The sequence below is a fragment of the Lithobates pipiens genome, unplaced genomic scaffold (assembly GCF_037356315.1).
Source record: "Lithobates pipiens isolate NorthernLeopardFrog02 unplaced genomic scaffold, aLitPip1_a1.2 Scaffold_22, whole genome shotgun sequence".
Classification (NCBI taxonomy): domain Eukaryota; kingdom Metazoa; phylum Chordata; class Amphibia; order Anura; family Ranidae; genus Lithobates; species Lithobates pipiens.
The window spans coordinates 132,631,868-132,651,134 of NW_027507784.1; the positions used below are offsets into that span (position 1 = coordinate 132,631,868).

Genomic DNA, 19,267 nt, shown 5'->3' on the forward strand with positions numbered 1-19,267 from the left:
TGATTGTTAATGACAGTTCAATCAATATGACAAACAATGCTGTCAATAAGAACGATGGATTACTCCCGTTGCCAAAATCAGGATTAAAAGAAGTTTTGACTCCTCCAACATTAAATTATGTTTCTCCAATTTTATTAGATGAAAGTGGAAGGCCATGGTTACATGGTTTATTAAATGGTAGGAATACTAAATGGTTAATAGATTTAGGAGCTGAACTCGGTTTAATTAAACACAAATTACCTGTGAATATTAATTCTCCAAAATGTAATTTACAGTAACTGACAAAAGTGAGTACACCCCTCACATTTTTGTAAATATTTTATTATTTTTTTTATGTAACAAAAATGAAGAAATTACACTTTTCTACAATGTAAAGTAGTGAGTGTACAGCTTGTATAACAGTGTCAATTTGCTGTCCCCTCAAAATAACTCAACACACAACCATTAATGTCTAAACCGCTGGCAACAAAAGTGAGCACACCCCTAAGTGAAAATGTCCAAATTGGGCACAGAGTGTCAATATTTTGCATGGCCACTATTATTTTCCAGCACTGCCTTAACTCTCTTGAGCATGGAGTTCAACAGATCTTCACAGGTTGCCACTGGAGTCCTCTGCCACTCCTCCATGATGACATCACAGAGCTGGTGGATGTTGGAGACCTTGCGCTCCTCCACCTTCCATTTGAGAATGCCCCACAGATGCTTAATAGGGTTTAGGTCCGGAGACATGCTTGGCCAGTCCATCACCTTTACCTTCAGCTTCTTTAGCAAGGCAGTGGTTGTCTTGGAGGTGTGTTTGGGGTCGTTATATTGGAATAATGCCCTGCGGCCCAGCCTCTGAAGGGAGGGGGATCATGCTCTGCTTCAGTATGCCACAGTACATGTTGGCATTCATGGTTCTCTCAATGAACTGTAGCTCCCCAATGCTGGCAGCACTCATGCAGCCCAAGACCATGACACTCCCACCACCATGCTTGACTGTAGGCAAGACACACTTGTCTCTGTACTCCTCACCTGGTTGCTCCCCCCACCTGCTTGACACCATCTGAACCAAATAAATTTATCTTGGTCTCATTAGACTACAGGACATGATTCCAGTAATCCATGTTCTTAGTCTGCTTGTCTTCAGCAAACTGTTTGTGGGCTTTCTTGTACATCAACCTTAGAAAAGGCTCCTTTCTTGGACAACAGCCATGCAGACCAATTTGATGCAGTGTGCGGCATATGGTCTGAGCACTGACAGGCTGACCCCCCCCCCCACCCCTTCAACCTCTGCAGAAATGCCAGCAGCATGCATGCATCTATTTCCCAAAGACAACCTCTGCATATGATGCTGAGCATGTGCACTCAACTTCTTTGGTCGACCATGGCGAGGCCTGTCCTGAGTAGAACCTGTCCTGTTAAACTGCTGTATGGTCTTGGCCACCATGCTGCAGCTAATTTTCAGGGTCTTGTCAACCTTCTTATAGCCTAGGCCAACTTTTTGTAGAGCAACAATTATTTTTTTCACATCCTCAGAGAGTTCTTTGCCATGGGGTGCCATGTTGAACTTCCAGTGACAAGTATGAGAGAGTGAGAGTGATATAACACCACATTTAGCACACCTGCTCCCCATTCACATCTGAGACCTTGTAACACTACCCAATCACATGACCCCAGGGAGGGAAAATGGCTAATCGGGCCAATTTGGGCATTTTCACTTAGAGGTGTACTCACTTCTGTTGCCAGAAGTTTAGACATTAATGGCTGTGTGTTGAGTTATTTTGAGGGGACAGAAAATTTACACAGTTATACAAGCTGTTCACTCACTACTTTACATCTTAGCAAATAGAAAAATTTAATTTTTCCAGTGTTGTCACATGAAAAAATATAATAAAATATTTACAAAAATGTGAGGAGCGTACTCACTTTGGGAGATAATGTAATTGGTTTCAGTGGAAAAGAAAATACAGTTGCAACTAAAGTTCCTAATGTGACTTTTTAAATTCCAGGACTTTTGAAAACTAGTATCGAGATATGGTGTGGTCAAAATGCAGAGAATATTCTAGGCATGAATTTGATTAGTAAACTAAATTGGATTATTGATTTAAGTAATTCTACTATATGAAACGATTCATCTAAACTAAAATCTATGTTAATAGATCCTTCCATGTACAGTAATGTTGGAAGTATTTGTACAGCAATTGCTGAAATGTCTTCAGATTATAATTTGCTACATACAGGAACCAATCTTGTATTGGAACAATTGGTTTGATCACATAAAAGTCTTTGGAGTCAGACCAAAATGAATACAGTTTTTTAAAGATATTGAAAAAGACATTGAGGGAAGAGATCCTAAACCCCAAATTCAATATAAGTTGCCACAAGAATCAACAGGTCCAATTTCTGACATTGTACAAGAATTTTTTCAAAAAGGAATATTAAAGAAAGCATAATCAGTAGTAAATAATTGTATTTGGCCTATCAAGAATACTGATAATTCGTATTCTTTATCAGTTGATTTAGGATCACTGAATGAATGCATTACAAATAACAAACCTATTATTCCTGATTTAAATTTAATGCCATACCTGGATTCCAAGTCCAAAGTATTTTCTGTACTGGAGATCGCTAATAGTCATTTTTCAGTATCATTATCTAAAAGTTGTCACTATAAACTTGCCTTCAGCTTTAAAAAAAAAAAACGTGCATTCACTAGAATAATTCCAGGATTGGACATTAGTGACGTTATAGTGCACGAGTGTTTAAAGAAAATATTATCAAAATTCTATAGACCAGAATGTATTTTCCAGAATGTGGACAAGTTTTTGCTGACTACACAGAGTATAGAGGAACATGCCACTCTTTTTTGAGTTTACTGAACTGAACTGAACCCAGAAACAGTTCAATTGATGAAAAGTCAGGTAGAATTCCTTCATATGCAAATTAGTCATGGACAAAAACAGTTATCACAGGAAAAAGTTAGAAATGTTTCTACAAATCCAATTCCAACAACCCACAAGGCATTAAATCAATTTAAGAACTGCAGCTCCTGTGTATGTTAGGAATGACATTGGTCATACTCCATCCTCCACTTCATACCATACGGGGTTAATCTTCCTTTATATGTGATGATGTCTAGGGAGGAGGAGAAGACTGGAGCTGGCTAGAGCATAGAATCAGATAAGTAAAAAAAGGGCTATACACCTCTCCCCCCCCCCTCCCCACACTGCAAGAGTGGACCTCTGTACTTTCTTGGAGTTGGGCTGCAATATCATCACATCCTTTGTTGTGTATTCTTATATTTTTGAATAGGTTAGGAATTAGTGTGACATTTCAGGTGCTACATAGATGAAATCCACATACACATTATATCTTATTAAAAATCATTATTTTTAGAAGATATAATGTGTATGTGGATAACATCTATGTAGCACCTGGAATGTCACAATAATTCCAAACCTATTCAAAAATTTTACTTTCACTTTCAATAAACCTGCACTAAAAAGTACAAGGCAGGCTCACATCACAGTATGCAGGGCAGTGAAGACTTACAGTAGCAGAGGATACAGCCTCCCATCCATGCTGTACACATCTTCACCCTGCCCTGGGAGGAGGTCTCTGCTGTGTGCTGGGCAGGATCCAATGATCAATGCTGCAGTGTGAGGTTCTTACTGCCCCCCCCACATGTACTGTCACTGGGACTGTACCAGATCCGATCTGGGGGGGGACTCAGGAACTCAAGAAGGGAGCCTGGAAAGGGGTGTATCTGCTGTCACAGAGCAATGAGCAGGGGCGCTTAATCTTTGTTTTAGGCAGGCAACAGGGGCATACAAGTGTTACAAATAGATTTTGTGGGCAGATTTTCCTACTCACAACCTGGCGCCCCCTCCCACCCCTTGTACCGACACTGGTTGCAGCCATCTAGCACCCAGACTGAGCCAGTAAAGTCATGCCCCGCCTCTGAAGACTCAGGGAGTTGTCGTTTCCGGCTGCATAGTTTTCTCCACCCATTGCCACCAGGAACTTGAGTGCAGTCCGGACTACAATTCATGGAATGCAGTGCGGGAACAACACAGCCAATCGGCGGTCGCCGTGATCGACCTCCTGCATAAAAAAAATGTCAGCAGACAGCGGGCATTAACCACTTCCCGACCAGCGCACGACGATGTACGTTGACAGAATGGCACGGGCAGGCATATTGGCGTACAGGTATGTCCAATATTCAATGCCGCCCTGCCATCGGGAGCGCTCCACCGGCGGCGCGCTCCCGCGCTGGTCGGGACCCCCGTGAGTCTGGTCGCGGGACCCGCGGACTCGATCGCCACGGGCATCCCCGCGATCGTCTCACGGAGCGGCCGAATGGAGGAAATGCCGTGTAAACAGCATTTCTCCATTCTGCCTAGCAACTAGTAACGCTGATCTCTGCTCCATGTGATTGGAGCAGAGATCAGTGTTCACTAAATGAAAGCCCAACCCCCCACAGTTAGTAACAGACCCCTAGGAACACTTAACCCCTACACTGTCACCCCCTGGTTAACCCCTTCACTGCCAGTGTCATTTACACAGGAATCACTGCATTTATATAGCAGTGATTACTGTATAAGTGACAATGGTCCCAAAATCGTGTCAAAAATGTCCGATGGGTCCCCCACAATGTCGCAGTCACAATAAAAATCGCTGATCGCCGCCATTACTAGTAAAAAAAAAAATAATAAAAAATTATTAATAAAAATGCTATAAAACTATCCCTATTTTGTAAACGCTATAACTTTTGCGCAAACCAATCAATAATTGCTTATTGCGATTTTTTTTACCAAAAATATGTAGAAGAATACGTATCGGCCTAAACTGAGGGAAAAAAATGTTTTTTGATATATTTTTGGGGGATATTTATTATAACAAAAAGTAAAAAATAATGCGTTTTTTTCAAAATTGTCGCTCTATTTTTGTTCATAGCGCAAAAAATAAAAACCGCAGGGGTGATCAAATATCACCAAAAGAAAGCTCTATTTGTGGGAAAAAAAGGACGTCAATTTTGTTTGGGAGCCGCGCAATTGTCGGTTAAAGCGACGCAGTGCCGAATTGCAAAAAGTGGTCTGGTCTTTGACCAGCAAAATGGTCCGGTCTGCAAGTGGTTAAAGGGGCCTGTTTTGAATATAAGTTGGGTGGTGTCAGAAACCATGAATCAGACTGAGACAGAAGTACATTTAAATCACACTTGTTTAATAATAAAAGTAGCTTAAGAAGCTTAAGAATATCAGTTCTGGGAGAAGTTTGACACAAGAGATTCATAGGTCAAAATTGTTGTTGTCTTTTTATGTTCAATAAAGTTTTTCCAACTTTACAGAGTGCAGGAAGAAGAAAAAGAAGAAAAGAACCTCAAGATCTCCAATAAGACAGGAACTTATAAAAAACTATTGAATTTAGATTTTTGATATTGAAATTATTTATCCATCAGATATATTGCTGTTTATATATATATATATATATATATATATATATATATATATATATATATATGAGTACATTTTTCCTAAAGTACCTATAGACAAGTTAGGACTAACTTTACATTGTAATATGTATTTATTTTTAAAATCATTTCACATATATGAATGAATTGAAGTTAATAAACATACTATATGTTTATATTTTGACAAGGTTATTTGAAAATTTGTATGGATTATAGATTTATGATGAACACAATTTGGAGGGAAAGTATGCAACTGTCAGGGCTGGGCTCAGCCCTTCCTTCTCAAAGCTGTCCACTCAGCTGTCGGCTAGCTGCCAGCTCCTATCTCTCCACAGTGACTCACCTGTTGATGATATCCTGCTCGTCACTCCTGCCTACTTAGGCCACCCAGTCCAGGAGAATCTCTGCCTTTGCCTTGGTCACATCTCTAGAGATGCTCTCCTGTGTTCCTGTTAAAAACTTGCTTGGCTGACATTCCTTCTAGCTCCAGATCCTGCTTGCTGTTCTACTACACTCATCTCTGGCTCCCTGATGTTTTGGCTTGTCTGACTATCCATTCCGGTTCCTGAACTCCTGGCTATATGTTGATTATGTTTACTCTGTTTATCTTTTTTATTATTATTAAAGAAGTGTGATTTAACTGTACTTCTGTCTCAGTCTGATTCATGGTTTCTGACAGAAACATATTTCTGAAGTGACATTCATACTTCAAAGTAAGTGTAACAATGTTACATTTATGAATTTATGACTATTAAGAGGATTGATTATTTGGTAAAACAAAAAAAGAAAATAATAAGGGTGAAAATATTTTTATGGTATATGAAGAAAGAGGTTTACCAAAAGGTTTACCAAGTTCACTTTTCCTTATATATAATCAGAATTGAAAATATATTCAAATCAATTATCTTAAGATCTAAAAGCATGTATGGAAGGAATGAGATGCGGTTGTAAATGGATTTAGATAAGAAAATGATTAAGATTGTGTAATCAATCATTTTGAGAGGAAAATGTTAGAAGTTTTCTTTAATCTAATATCTAATATTTATCAATTAACATTACTGAACGGGTGAGATCTTTATAGTATGATTGAGTTGTATATATTAATGTCTTATAGATATGGAAAAGGGAAATATATAGATTTTTATATTTATGTGAAAATATACATTTTATTATAATTCCATAAGCATTCCTATGGAGAGCCAACATGTGAGAGCAGTTAAGGTTGAGCTTGTTTCCTTCACCCTCCCCCATGGCAAATGAGATGAGATAAGATTACACATTTCTTGAAGCTAGAGTTTTGTATACAGTATATATCAGAATATAAGTTCTTTATTTTACAATATTTCTTAATTAGGATATTAATAAGAGCTTTGGGTTTCCAATGAATATAATGTTAAATATATATATTAGGGATGAGCTGAAAATCCCCTGGTTTGGTTCTCATCCAGAACATGCGAACAGACTGAAAGTTTGCGCAAACTCTCGAACACTATGGGACTCGAACATGAAAAATCAATAGTGCACATTTTAAAGGCTAGTATGTAAATTATTGTCCTAAAAAGGGTTTGTGGTCCCGGGTCCTGCCCAAGGGGGAAAAAAAAAGTTTTAAAAACGCCAGTGTTTTTCGGGAGCAGTGAAGCTTAAAGTGAAAAAAGAAAAGTGAAATATTCCTTTAAATATTGTACCTGGGGGGTGTGTATAGTATGCCTGTAAAGTGGTGTGTGTTTACCCTGTGTTTAGAACAGTCCCTGCACAAAATGACATTTATATAGGAATAAAAGTCACTTAAAACTGCTTGCGGCTGTAATTTAATGTCGAGTCCCGACAATACGGATGAAAATTATTGAGAAAAACAGCATGGGTAACACCCAGCCCATTACCAGGCCCTTTGGGTCTTGTATGGATATTAAGGGGAAGCCCGCACCCAAATTAAAAAAAGATAAAGCATGGGGCCCCTAGGCCCTATATACTCTGAACAGCAGTATAAAGGCGGTCCCAAGAAAGACAGGGACTGTAGGTTTGTTCTTAAGTTGAATCTGTTTGTAATTTGGAACAGTTACATTTTGTAAGTGTAGCTCCAGCCAAAAAAATCGATTTTTAAGTTTTTGGGAAAACATAGGGAAAGGTTATCATCATCCCTGTAACATTTGTTTTGCTGTCTGTGCCCCTATTCAGAAGATTTCACCTCACTTTCTGTCCCAATGACAATTGGATTTAGAAAATTTGGGTTTTTTAGGGAAACAAGGATTGGTGATAAAGCATCAGTGGAGGAGACACCTTTTTCACATATTAACTCATATTACAGGAGAGAATTTCCCTTCCTAGGGGTAGATTTCCTCTCACTTCCTGTTGTTTCCCTTCGTTTGTAAGTAGGAGTCGTTTGTAAGTCGGATGTTTGAAACTAGGGGCCTGCCCTATATACTCTGCAGAAATTTAGACCATAGGTGTTGGTGGGACCAGAACATGTAAGCCCTCACGGTTACTCTTGGTGTGCGCTGGAATGGGCCGTACTGTGAAATATCATATCAAGAATTGTAATTACATGCCCCTGTTGAACAGGGTCAGAAAAATTGGGCCTTTGGTGGTGGTGGTGGTGTTGCCACAACACTGTAAGCCCCTTACAGTTACTCTTGGTTGGCGCAGGAACAGGCCTTGCTGTGAAATATTAGATCAAAAATTGTAATTACACTCCCCTGTTGAACGGGTGCAGAAAAATTGGGCTTTAGGCACTGTTGCTGGTGCCACAACACTGCAACTCCCTCGCAGATACTCTAGTTGAGTACAGGAACAAGCCCTGCTGCAAAATATTACAGCAAAAATTGTAATTACACGCCCCTGTTTAACAGGGGCAGAAAAATTGGGCTATAGGCACTGGTGCCACAACACTGCAACCCCTCACATATACTCTAGTTGAGCGCAGGAACAAGCCCTGCTGCAAAATATTACAGCAAAAATTGTAATTACACGCCCCTGTTGAACAGGGGCAGAAAAATTGGGCTATAGGCACTGGTGCTGGTGCCACAACACTGCAACCCCCTCACCGATAGTCTAGTTGAGCGCAGGAACAAGCCCTGCTGCAAAATATTACAGCAACATTTGTAATTACACGCCCCTGTTTAACAGGGGCAGAAAAATTGGGCTATAGGCACTGGTGCTGGTGCCACAACACTGCAACCCCTCACATACTCTCTAGTTGAGCACAGGAACAAGCCCTGCTGAAAAATATTACAGCAAAAATTGTAATTGCACGCCCCTGTTGCACAGGGGCAGAAAAATTGGGCTTTAGGCACTGGTGCCACAACACTGCAACCCCCTCACCGATACTCTAGTTGAACGCAGGAACAAGCCCTGCTGCAAAATATTACAGCAAAAATTGTAATGACATGCCCCTGTTGAACAGGGGCAGAAAAATTGGGCTATAGGCACTGGTGCTGGTGCCACAACACTGCAACCCCTCACATATACTCTAGTTGAGCGCAGAAACATGCCCTGCTGCAAAATATTACAGCAAAAATTGTAATTACACACCCCTGTTGAACAGGGGCAGAGAAATTGGGCTATAGGCACTGGTGCTGGTGCCACAACACTGCAACCCCCTCACCGATACTCTAGTTGAGCGCAGGAACAAGCCCTGCTGCAAAATATTACAGCAAAATTTGTAATTACATGCCCCTGTTGAACAGGGGCAGAAAAATTGGGCTATAGGCACTGGTGCTGGTGCCACAACACTGCAACCAATCACATATACTCTAGTTGAGCACAGGAACAAGCCCTGCTGCAAAATATTAAAGCAAAAATTCTAATTACATGCCCCTGTTGAACAGGGGCCAAAAAATTGGGCTTTAGGCACTGGTGCTGGTACCACAACACTGCAACCCCTCACAGATTATCTAGTTGAGCGCAGGAACAAGCTCTGCTGCAAAATATTACAGCAAACATTGTAATTACACACCCCTGTTAAACAGGGGCGGAAAAATTGGGCCTTAGCCCCTGGTGATGGTGCCCAGAAATAAAAATGTTCTTTCAAGCTATCAACATGAAAATTGAGGAGGAATAGGATAGTCACTCAGCTTAACAGGATAGTCACTCAGCATCAGCATAGGCAGTCTTGAAGGGATCTCATATTCATAAAAAATTATTCAGTTACATCATCATCAGGTGCTTGGTAGCTGGTGATCCAAGACTGATTCATTTTTATGAAGTTGAGCCGATCAACCAAGTCGGTGGACAGGCACACTCTGTGATCGGTTACAAAGCCTCCAGCAGCACTGAATGTGCGTTCCAAAAGAATGCTGGAGGCAGGACAGGCCAGTAGCTCAATTTCATAATATGCAAGCTCTGCCCAGTGATCCATCCTCAAGACCCAGTAACCCAGAGGATTTTTGGTTGGAAAGGTGTCCAAATCTGATCTTACCCCTAGGTATTCCTGCATCATGTAAATCAGAAGCTGGCGATGGTTGCTGGAACTGAACAGACCTTGGGGCTGCGGACTAAAAAATAGTCTGAACGCATCTGTCAGATGGCCACCTTCTCCACCGCTGCTTCTGTGACTGACTGAAGCTTCAGCAACATGTCCAGGACCAGGAATTTGTAATCTCCCAGGCTCTGGAAACGCATTGCATAAACCTTTCTGCAAGGCCTCCCGAAAATGTTTCATCCTCTGCTCCCTTTGCGATGGCTGGATAAGTTCTGCAACCTTACCCTTGTAATGTGGATCAAGGAGGGTTGCCAGCCAGTACTGATCCCTCTCCTTGATACCACGAATCCGAAGGTCCTTTCACAGGCTTTGCAGGATCAAGGAGGCCATGCAGCGTAGGTTTCCTGAGGCATTCGGTCCGGATTCCTCTGGGTCACTAAGGACAACCTGATCTGCAGCCACATCCTCCCAGCCACGTACAAGTCCATGGGTTTTTGGGGACTGTAAACGATCCCTTGAAGACTGCTGCTGATGCTGAGTGCTAGGCTCCACCTCCATGCTGAAAGAATCCTCCTCCTCTTCCTGTATGATCAGTGGGCCCACAGGAACACTGTCTGGATAAAGGAGGCCTTGAGAGGTAAGGAAGTCCTCCTGTTCCTCTCTCTTTTCTGCCTCAAGTGCCCTGTCCATTATTTCATGCAGCGTGTGCTCCAACAGGTGGACAAGAGGGACAGTGTCACTGATGCATGCACTGTCACTGCTCACCATCCTCGTGGCCTCCTCAAATGGTGACAGGACAGTGCATGCATCCCTGACCCTGTGCCTGGTGCCTAGGTAACATCCCTGTCCATGCCTGCTGGACCATGAGTCAGCGGTAATATGCACCTTACCATTGACTGCCCTGTCCAGCGAGGTCAAGACATTGCATTCCACATGCTGGTAGAGAGTCGGAATCGCCTTCCATGAAAAAAAGTGGTGTTTGGGAACCTGCCACTGAGGTACCGCACATTCCACAAATTCACAAAAGGGGCAGAGTCTACCAGCTGAAAAAGCAGCAGTTGGAGTGCTAGCAATTTAGCCAAGCTAGCATTCAGCCGCTGGGTATGTGGATGGCTGGGACCGAATTTATTTTGCTGGTTTAGCAACTGGGGTAGGGAAATGTGCCTGCTACAATCGGACGTAGGTGTAGCGATAGCAGATTGCCTGCAAGTACTTGGCACACCTAATTCTACACTTTAGGTGCAGGTTTCTGAGAGAGCTGAAGGTATAGTGGGGTTGGAGATCCCAGCTGCTGAGGAGCCTTGGTCTTTGGTGTGGGACTTTTAAGTACGCTTGCCAACAGGAGTTTGACATATGTCTGGTCAAGCATGTGCCCAAGCGGCTGCTGTTTTGGCCATGCTTGATACGAAGAGAACAACAGGAATGGTCTGCAAAGAGATCTACCTGCAAAGAATACAGTACTGAATATACTGCAGGTAACTGAATCAACTGCCTGCCTGTAGTATATTAGGAAGAGAACAACAGGAACAGTCTGCATCGCGATCTAGCTAAACTGTATACAGTATACTGAATATACTGCAGCTAACTGAATGAACTGCCTGCCTGTAGTATATAAGGAACAGAACAACAGGAATGGTCTGCAGCGAGATCTAGCTGCACAGGATACAGTACTGAATATACTGCAGCTAACTGAATGAACTGCCTGCCTGTAGTATATTAGGAACAGAACAACAGGAACGGTCTGCAGCGAGATCTAGCTGCACAGGACACAGTACTGAATATACTGCAGCTAACTGAATGAACTGCCTGTCTGTAGTATATTAGGAACAGAACGACAGGAACAGTCTGCAGCAAGAACTTGCTGCACAGGATACAGTACTGAATATACTGCAGCTAACTGAATCAACTGCCTGCCTGTAGTATATTAGGAACAGAACAACAGGAATGGTCTACAGTGAGATCTAGCTAAACTGGATACAATATACTGAATATACTGCAGCTAACTGAATCAACTGCCTGCCTGTAGTATATTAGGAACAGAACAACAGGAATGGTCTACAGTGAGATCTAGCTAAACTGGATACAATATACTGAATATACTGCAGCTAACTGAATGAACTGCCTGCCTGTAGTATATTAGGAACAGAGCAACGGTCTGCATCGCGATCTAGCTAAACTGGATACAGTATACTGAATATACTGCAGCTAACTGAATGAACTGCCTGCGTGTAGTATATAAGGAACAGAACAACAGGAATGGTCTGCAGCGAGATCTAGCTGCACAGGATACAGTACTGAATATACTGCAGCTAACTGAATGAACTGCCGGCCTGTAGTATATTAGGAACAGAACAACAGGAATGGTCTGCAGTGAGATCTAGCTGCACAGGATACAGTACTGAATATACTGCAGCTAAATTAATGAACTGCCTGCCTGTAGTATATATATTAACAGAAGAACAGGAACAGTCTGCAGTGAGAACTAGCTGCACAGGATACAGTACTGCATATATTGCAGCTAACTGAATGAACTGCCTGCCTGTAGTATATTAGGCACAGAACAATAGGAACGGTCTGCAATGAGATCTAGCTAAACTGGATCAACTGCCTGCCTGAAGTAGATTAGAAATAGTACAGCAGGAACGGTCTGCAGTGAGATCTAGCTAAACTTGATCAAATGCCTGCCTGAAGTAGATTAGAAATAGTACAGCATGAATGTTCTGCAGTGAGATCTAGCTAAACTGGATCAAATGCCTGCCTGAAGTAGATTAGAAATAGTACAGCAGGAACAGTCTGCAGTGATATCTACTGAATAAACTGCCTGCTCAAAGTAAATGAAATGACACACTCTCTCTCTCTCTCTCTATCTCTATATAACTCCAGCAATACACTACATAGGGCCGATTTGCAGGTGGCCTTATATAGTGTGGGGCGTGCACTTAACCCCCGGAGCCATAATTGGCCAAAGGCACCCTGCCTTTGGCCAATTATGGCTCTGTTTGCTTATAGCGCTGTGATTGGCCAAAGCATGCAGGTCATAGTACATGCTTGGCCAATCATCAGCCAGCAAACCACTGCGATGACGCAGTGCATTATGGGCCGTGACACGGTGCACAAATTTGGCGTGAAAGACCCATAATGTTCTTACTTACATTCGACTCAAACTCGAAGCTCATCCCTAATAAATATATATATATATATATATATATATATATATATATATATATATACATATATATATATTGGCATATGTAGTGTTTGCTTTAGATGCTAAAGAGAGTTACATTGTATAAGTTAAATGGTTTTACACAGCTCTTTTTGCCCATCACCATGGAATGTTGTAAATAGAGATGGTGTTGTATTTCAACATCTGGTGTTAGACTGAAAGTTAGAAATTCATTTGCCACTAAGTCTGTGGAACTATAAGACAAACCAACCCTTTTTAGGAAGGGGGGCTGCTTTCATGGGTCAGATTTTAGAAGTAAAAGCTAGGAACAAAAGCACATTTGGCAGACTGCTACAGACACTCAAGGAAGCTGCTTTAGATTCAGACTTAGTGCCCGTTCACACTACCGCGACTTGTCAGGCGACTTAGCCGCCTGACAAGTCGCGCTCCGTTCTGTACTATGGAACCGTTCTAATAGGAGCGACTCAAGTCGCTCTGACTTAGAAAAAGGTTCCTGTACTATTTTCGGGGCGACTTCAGGCGACTTGCATTGACTTCTATACAGAAGTCATTTTGCAAGTCGCCGCTGAAGTCGTATGCAGGTCGCGTCTGTGAGTCGCGCTGCAAGTCGCGTCGCCCCTGTGTGAACGGGCACTTACACAGACTTATACTTACACACATCTGATATATTTTATATATATATATACAATCACCATTTCAAGAATATAACTACATTATTGATGTTATTTTTACATTCTACATTTTGATGTTGTTCTTGTAATATTTTGCTATTTTATTATTAAATACATTTTTGAGTTTTTACATAAAAACTGAACAGACTCTCTACAGAATATTGATAATAATACCATAGATAATGGTATTTAACACACTGGCAGCGCATATTTATCTGTGGAATTGTTATTTTTTCAAGTAGTTTAACAGTGAAGCACACTTTTTCATCTAGGCCTGTTTTGTGCAACAGATAAAAATTGGCTTGTAGTTCGCTGTAGGTGTCCCTGTTCTCACTAATGCAAAACTGCCTCTTGCTAGCCAATTTCTGTCAAGTTCTCATTAAGAATTAAGAGACCACAGATGATTCAGCAGTATAAAATTAGGCAACAGCAGAACATTTGTAATGAGTTAGAAGTGTCTATAATGTACTAGAGAAAAGGAATACAGGCAGCTGTTTTACTACAAAATTGCTGCTAGGTTCAAGGAGTACTGCTTGGACCTTGAAGAAGGGGACATACCCCGAAAGCTTGTCCTGAAAAATTGTATGTTAGTGCAAATAAAAAAAGTATCACGGACAGTACTCAATTTTATCTGTCACAATTGCACTAATATGGCTACAATCACATCAACTACAAAATTGAAAAGACCAAAGAGGTGGTGTAGACGCTAACCCTAAATTTACTAGAGACAAACAGCACGTCCTGGGGATTTACTGCAAAAATTCAAATACAGCAGAAGATACAGCAGTGTAAGAACTCCAACAACAGATCATTCATTAATATTATATTAACGTGAATAATACTCTGTGAAAACTCCAAACCTAGAAGAAATAAAAATCCCCAAATACCACCAAGAAACCTACTATTTGTTATGAGAAGCCTTGCTTCAAAAAAAAGTAGCATAAACCGTCTTCCAACTAAAACAAAAGCCCGGCAAATAATATTTGCTATGGATGAGGCAGCAGCTATACAAGTGACAGCTTAGCAAAAAAAAAAAATAGTGCAGCACAACTCAAAAAATAAATACAGTACTCAGATACCTGAGAATGCATTTGTCTAGTAAAGCTGCACTATTTTTTTGCTTTTCATATTGGGTCACTAAGTGTTGTGAAATTATTTATTTCGTACTGGCTGCCAACTGTAGTGTGAGCCCTAATTGCATATTTTTGAATGTCAGGAGATTGTGACCAGCTCTCTATGGAGCCTTTTCACATATTTCCGTAGCGGCTCCAGTGCAAATTGCACAGGAGTCCTGTGCGTCTTCTGGTCTGTTCCAGGTCTGAATTCAGCCAAAAATTCAGATTGAAATCGGACCTGAACAGGTGAACAGGGGCACACTGGACCCCTGCTGTGAGCCACACAGTGTGAACCCAGCCTAAAGGTTTTGCTTGCGCTAATTGTTTTTTTGGATATAAGTGACAGCTTACCCCAATGCAATCAAAATAAACCCACAATAGTAAGAGCAGCAAAAAAGAGAGCAGCAAATGGGCTGGTTTCCTAAGAAGCTAGCAATCAGTAGTGATGGTAGAACAGCTCAGGCCGAGCATCTATTCGGCCTCAAACAGCGCCGACTCGGGTGGCAAATTTGCAGGGCGCTTGGTGAGATTTTCGCCTGTTGAGTGCCCCACAATGCACTGCATGCTGCACAGTGCATTTTAGGCCTGATTGGCTGAAGCAATGTCGCCGTCAGGTGCAAGTCTTTGCCCAATCAGGGCACAGTGAATAGCTGGTTGTTAAGGAGCAGTGACAGCTAAATAAAAAACAAACATTGCCCGCAATACAAAAATGTGAAAAAAACGTCATTGGGTACCCCTCCAATCCATACCAAGTCCTTTGGGTCTGTTATAAATTTTAAGGGGAACCCCACACCAAAATAAAAAAAACAGCATGGGCCCCCCCAAAATCCATACCAGACCCTTATCTGAGCATGCAGCCTGGCAGGCATGTTAATGCAGACAATGGCCACTTGGGGGTGCCACCAGGTGACATCGCCAGATAGCCCCGCCCATTACCTAATTAAGAACTGTCAGACGGCGGAGTAAGCAGATGGCGGTAGCCTTCATCACAGGCTTAACTTTTTATTTATTTTGGGTCCATCCAGCAGTGTGGAGGGCGTCGTGATTGATGATGGATCTACATCGAGGGGGGGCATTGATTTTTTTCTTTAAAAAAAAGGAATTGTCAAAAAGTGTGTGTGTGCGTGTGTTTTTATTTCTTTTTGGCACTTTTTTTGGTGAATGAGCAGGGGGGTCTGGGATCTGGGGACCACCTTGTTTATCTTTTTTTTTATTTTGGCATGGGGGTTCCCCCTAAGGGTCCGATATGGATTTTGAGTGGGACCCCACGCTGTTATTTAATTTTTTTGTTTTTACATTTTGTAGTGGGGTTACCTTAACATCCATACCAGACCAAAGGGTCCTTCATGGTGTTTTTTTCAAATTTTTGTATTGCCGGAAATGTTTTTTGTTTTTTTTCAAGAAAGCTTGCAATCGGGAAAATCTATTTAAATGTAATTTTTTTTCTTTACATATGTCAGTTTTGATGAAGCGGGTTCTATACATTTTTATTTTAAGCATCATTAAAATCACTGCTCCTTTAAAATTGATCTTTTTTAAAAAAAAACATTTGCATTGATACATGTCTACCAGGGTAGTACCAGTGCCCCCATAACCTTTTTTGGCGAATAACCCACATATAAACCTTCAAAATGGGGACTTTTGCGTTTTCAAGTTCAGGTCCCATATACTTTAATAGGGTTCGCTGTTCGGGTCAGAGCTCTTTCAATGTGCGTGAGTTATGGTGCAAACCAAACAGGGGGGGAGAGAGTAAAAGTACAGTTTCCTAACTGAACTCAGTCTCTGCCATGTAGTTTGTTAGCTTCCCTTTGCTTTCCCTACAACAGCCTCCATCACAGTTACACTATTTCTTCTCTGTGCCAGGCCCCCTTCCATATGTAGTGAGGGGGTTGGCTGAAGGAGCCCCCTTACTAGCCCTTCTAAGCCTGCTGTCTATAGTTTAAACGTTATGCAATGCAATATGGTTTAAAAACTGGATGTTCCAAAGGCAGATGCATAATGGAACTCATAGTTCCGCAACATCTGGAGGGCAGCAAGTTGGAAATCCATGGTTTAAATAAATTATCAAGCACAAAATTACAAAGCTCAAACTTATGGGATTCGCTTCAAACCCACTGTAGAGGTGAACCAAAATATTTTATACAGCAAGATTTTATTAAAAGAAGAAGAATCTGGACAAGAGACATATAATATGACCTCTAAGTTTTGCCCTTGTGCTGATTCTTCTGGTTTTAACAAAATTTAGGGTATAACAAAACAAGATATACACAAGTGTAAGGAGCCTATGTGTATAACTCGGGAACTCTGATTGGTCGCTAAATTTGAATAAACCTGCATGTAGCGCTACCCTTGCAATGGTCCCCATTGGTTGCCCTGACTTTGCAAGCTCCCAAATCCCTCTGACACTCTGGGTTCTGACATATTTAAAACAGAGATGAAATGCAAAGACACCAATAATTAGTAAGGTTTGCAAGTTACTTTACTGGGAAAATAAGTCAAACAGACAATAACAGGAACAGGTATAACCCAAGTTCAGTGATAATGCAGCAAAATGAATTTACAGGAACACACAGAAATATGACCATAAGAGTAAAACACATTGTTATCATGAATTGGTTGAGAAGGGATTTCTGACCCCAGAACAAGAGGGAGGAGAGCTGACTTTTAGTTAGTCCACCCACTCTAGGCTCTGATGCCACAAGAAGTAGGGGGTAATCAGTGTATAAGCCCTGTGTAGGAGTTCCCCTTTAATAAACAGTAGTATAATAGTTAGTAATTTATGTTCTGCCACAGGTTCCATAAGCAGAGTCTCTCTTGAAGTAAGGAGGTCCTTGAAATGTGGGTATCCTTGAGAACAGTGTCAGAGATAACATAGGTTGCTGCCCACCAATACAGCAGATACCTTGGTTCTGTGAGGCAAAAAGTCCCTAAGCACTCTCTTGAATGACAGCAGCAAGTGGTGAGGCATCCGCCTGGCCACCTGTGAACTCAGGAACTCAGTGATGACTCTGTAGGTGTGCAGGAAAGGTGGACCTGAACAGCTGTGCAGCAGATGCAGTGGCAGCGACCGTCACCCTGCGTCCAGTGAAGCAGTCCCCAGATCAAGAGGTCCCATCCTTGTCTAGGCTGCGGTCCCTGCCAGCAGCACCCAGAGCGATAGTCTTTGGCTCTTGCAGCTTTAAAGCCTGCCCAGTCCAATTTATCTGCTTGCCCAGATTTCCTTTTGCCTTTGTAGTTTCAAATGGTATACAATCTATGGTAACTTCAGGTGAAAGGACTATGTGTCCCACAATCATCTGCTTCAGTGAATTGCTTACCCTCTGCATTTAGGAAGTGATTTAATAATCTCCTGGTTGAGCACTAGAGGAAAGGTGCTCCATGTATAGCATTATAAGAAGTGTCTCTGAAGTGTGTTAGTGTTAGGATACTAACACAGCCAGTGCCTGGCTATGGTGACTATACTGCTTAAAGTGTTACTAAACCCACAACAGTAAAATCTGTCTGTATATGCAGCATAGCATGCTTGTTATACTCACTGTGGAACCTAAGGGGTTAATCATCCGCATTGGGTAAAAAGGCTGTTTTATCCTGCATGCACAGATCCTTCCCTCCTGCACTGTCCATCTGGGGAAAGCCAGCTAATACAGGCAGAGTAGACAACCTGCACATGCTCAGTTGTGTCTTTTATGCTGGAGAGAATATTTACATGTTCTCAGAGCTAGCCAGGTCCCATGATATTGGCATCACACATGTGGACGTGTATATAGGCTGAAGTGGAAATCTCCGCCTTCCGGAACTGTCAGCACTGGAGAAACTGTGCAGTTTATCACTGACCGTGGTATACAGATCATCCAAAAAAGGTAGATAGTGGCAATATTTTAATGTAAAACGAAGATTTATAAATTGTAGGGGGGAGGGGGGGTTCAGATTAACTATTTTCATATTACTTTTCGCACCGAGCCGCCCCAGGTGTTGGCTGTAAAGAGGCTCTAAAAATAGCGCCGCTTTATCGTCGTTTTAGCGGCGCTATTCAGCCGCTAGCGGGATGGTTTTAACCCCCCACTAGCTGCCGAAAAGGGGTTAAATCCACCCACAAAACGGTGCTGGAGCGGCGTTTTGCCAGCGGTATCACAGCGCTGCCCCATTGATTTCAATAGGGAGTAGCGGTGGAGGAGCGGTGAGCTCACAGCTCCAAAGAAGCTGCTGGCAGGACTTTTTCTAATGCCCTGCTAGCACACCGCTCCAATGTGACTGGAGTGAATGGAGCCGCTTTTTTTCAGGTGCTATGCAGGCACTATTTTTAGCATTGTAGTGCCTGAAAAATGCCGGCAGTGTGAAAGGGGTCTAAGAGTTAGTTATTAACATTTAAATGAAACTATATTAATAGTGGGTTCATTTTAAATACTTTTTTAAAAAAAGGTAAGA

At 41.8% G+C, this 19,267-nt stretch overlaps 1 protein-coding gene across 3 annotated transcripts in view; it reads right to left on the reverse strand.

Annotated features, from left to right (window-relative positions):
• Positions 1–19,267, reverse strand: part of VWC2L (von Willebrand factor C domain containing 2 like) — a 310,703-nt gene that overhangs the window by 56,031 nt on the left and 235,405 nt on the right. The window lies entirely within an intron of this gene.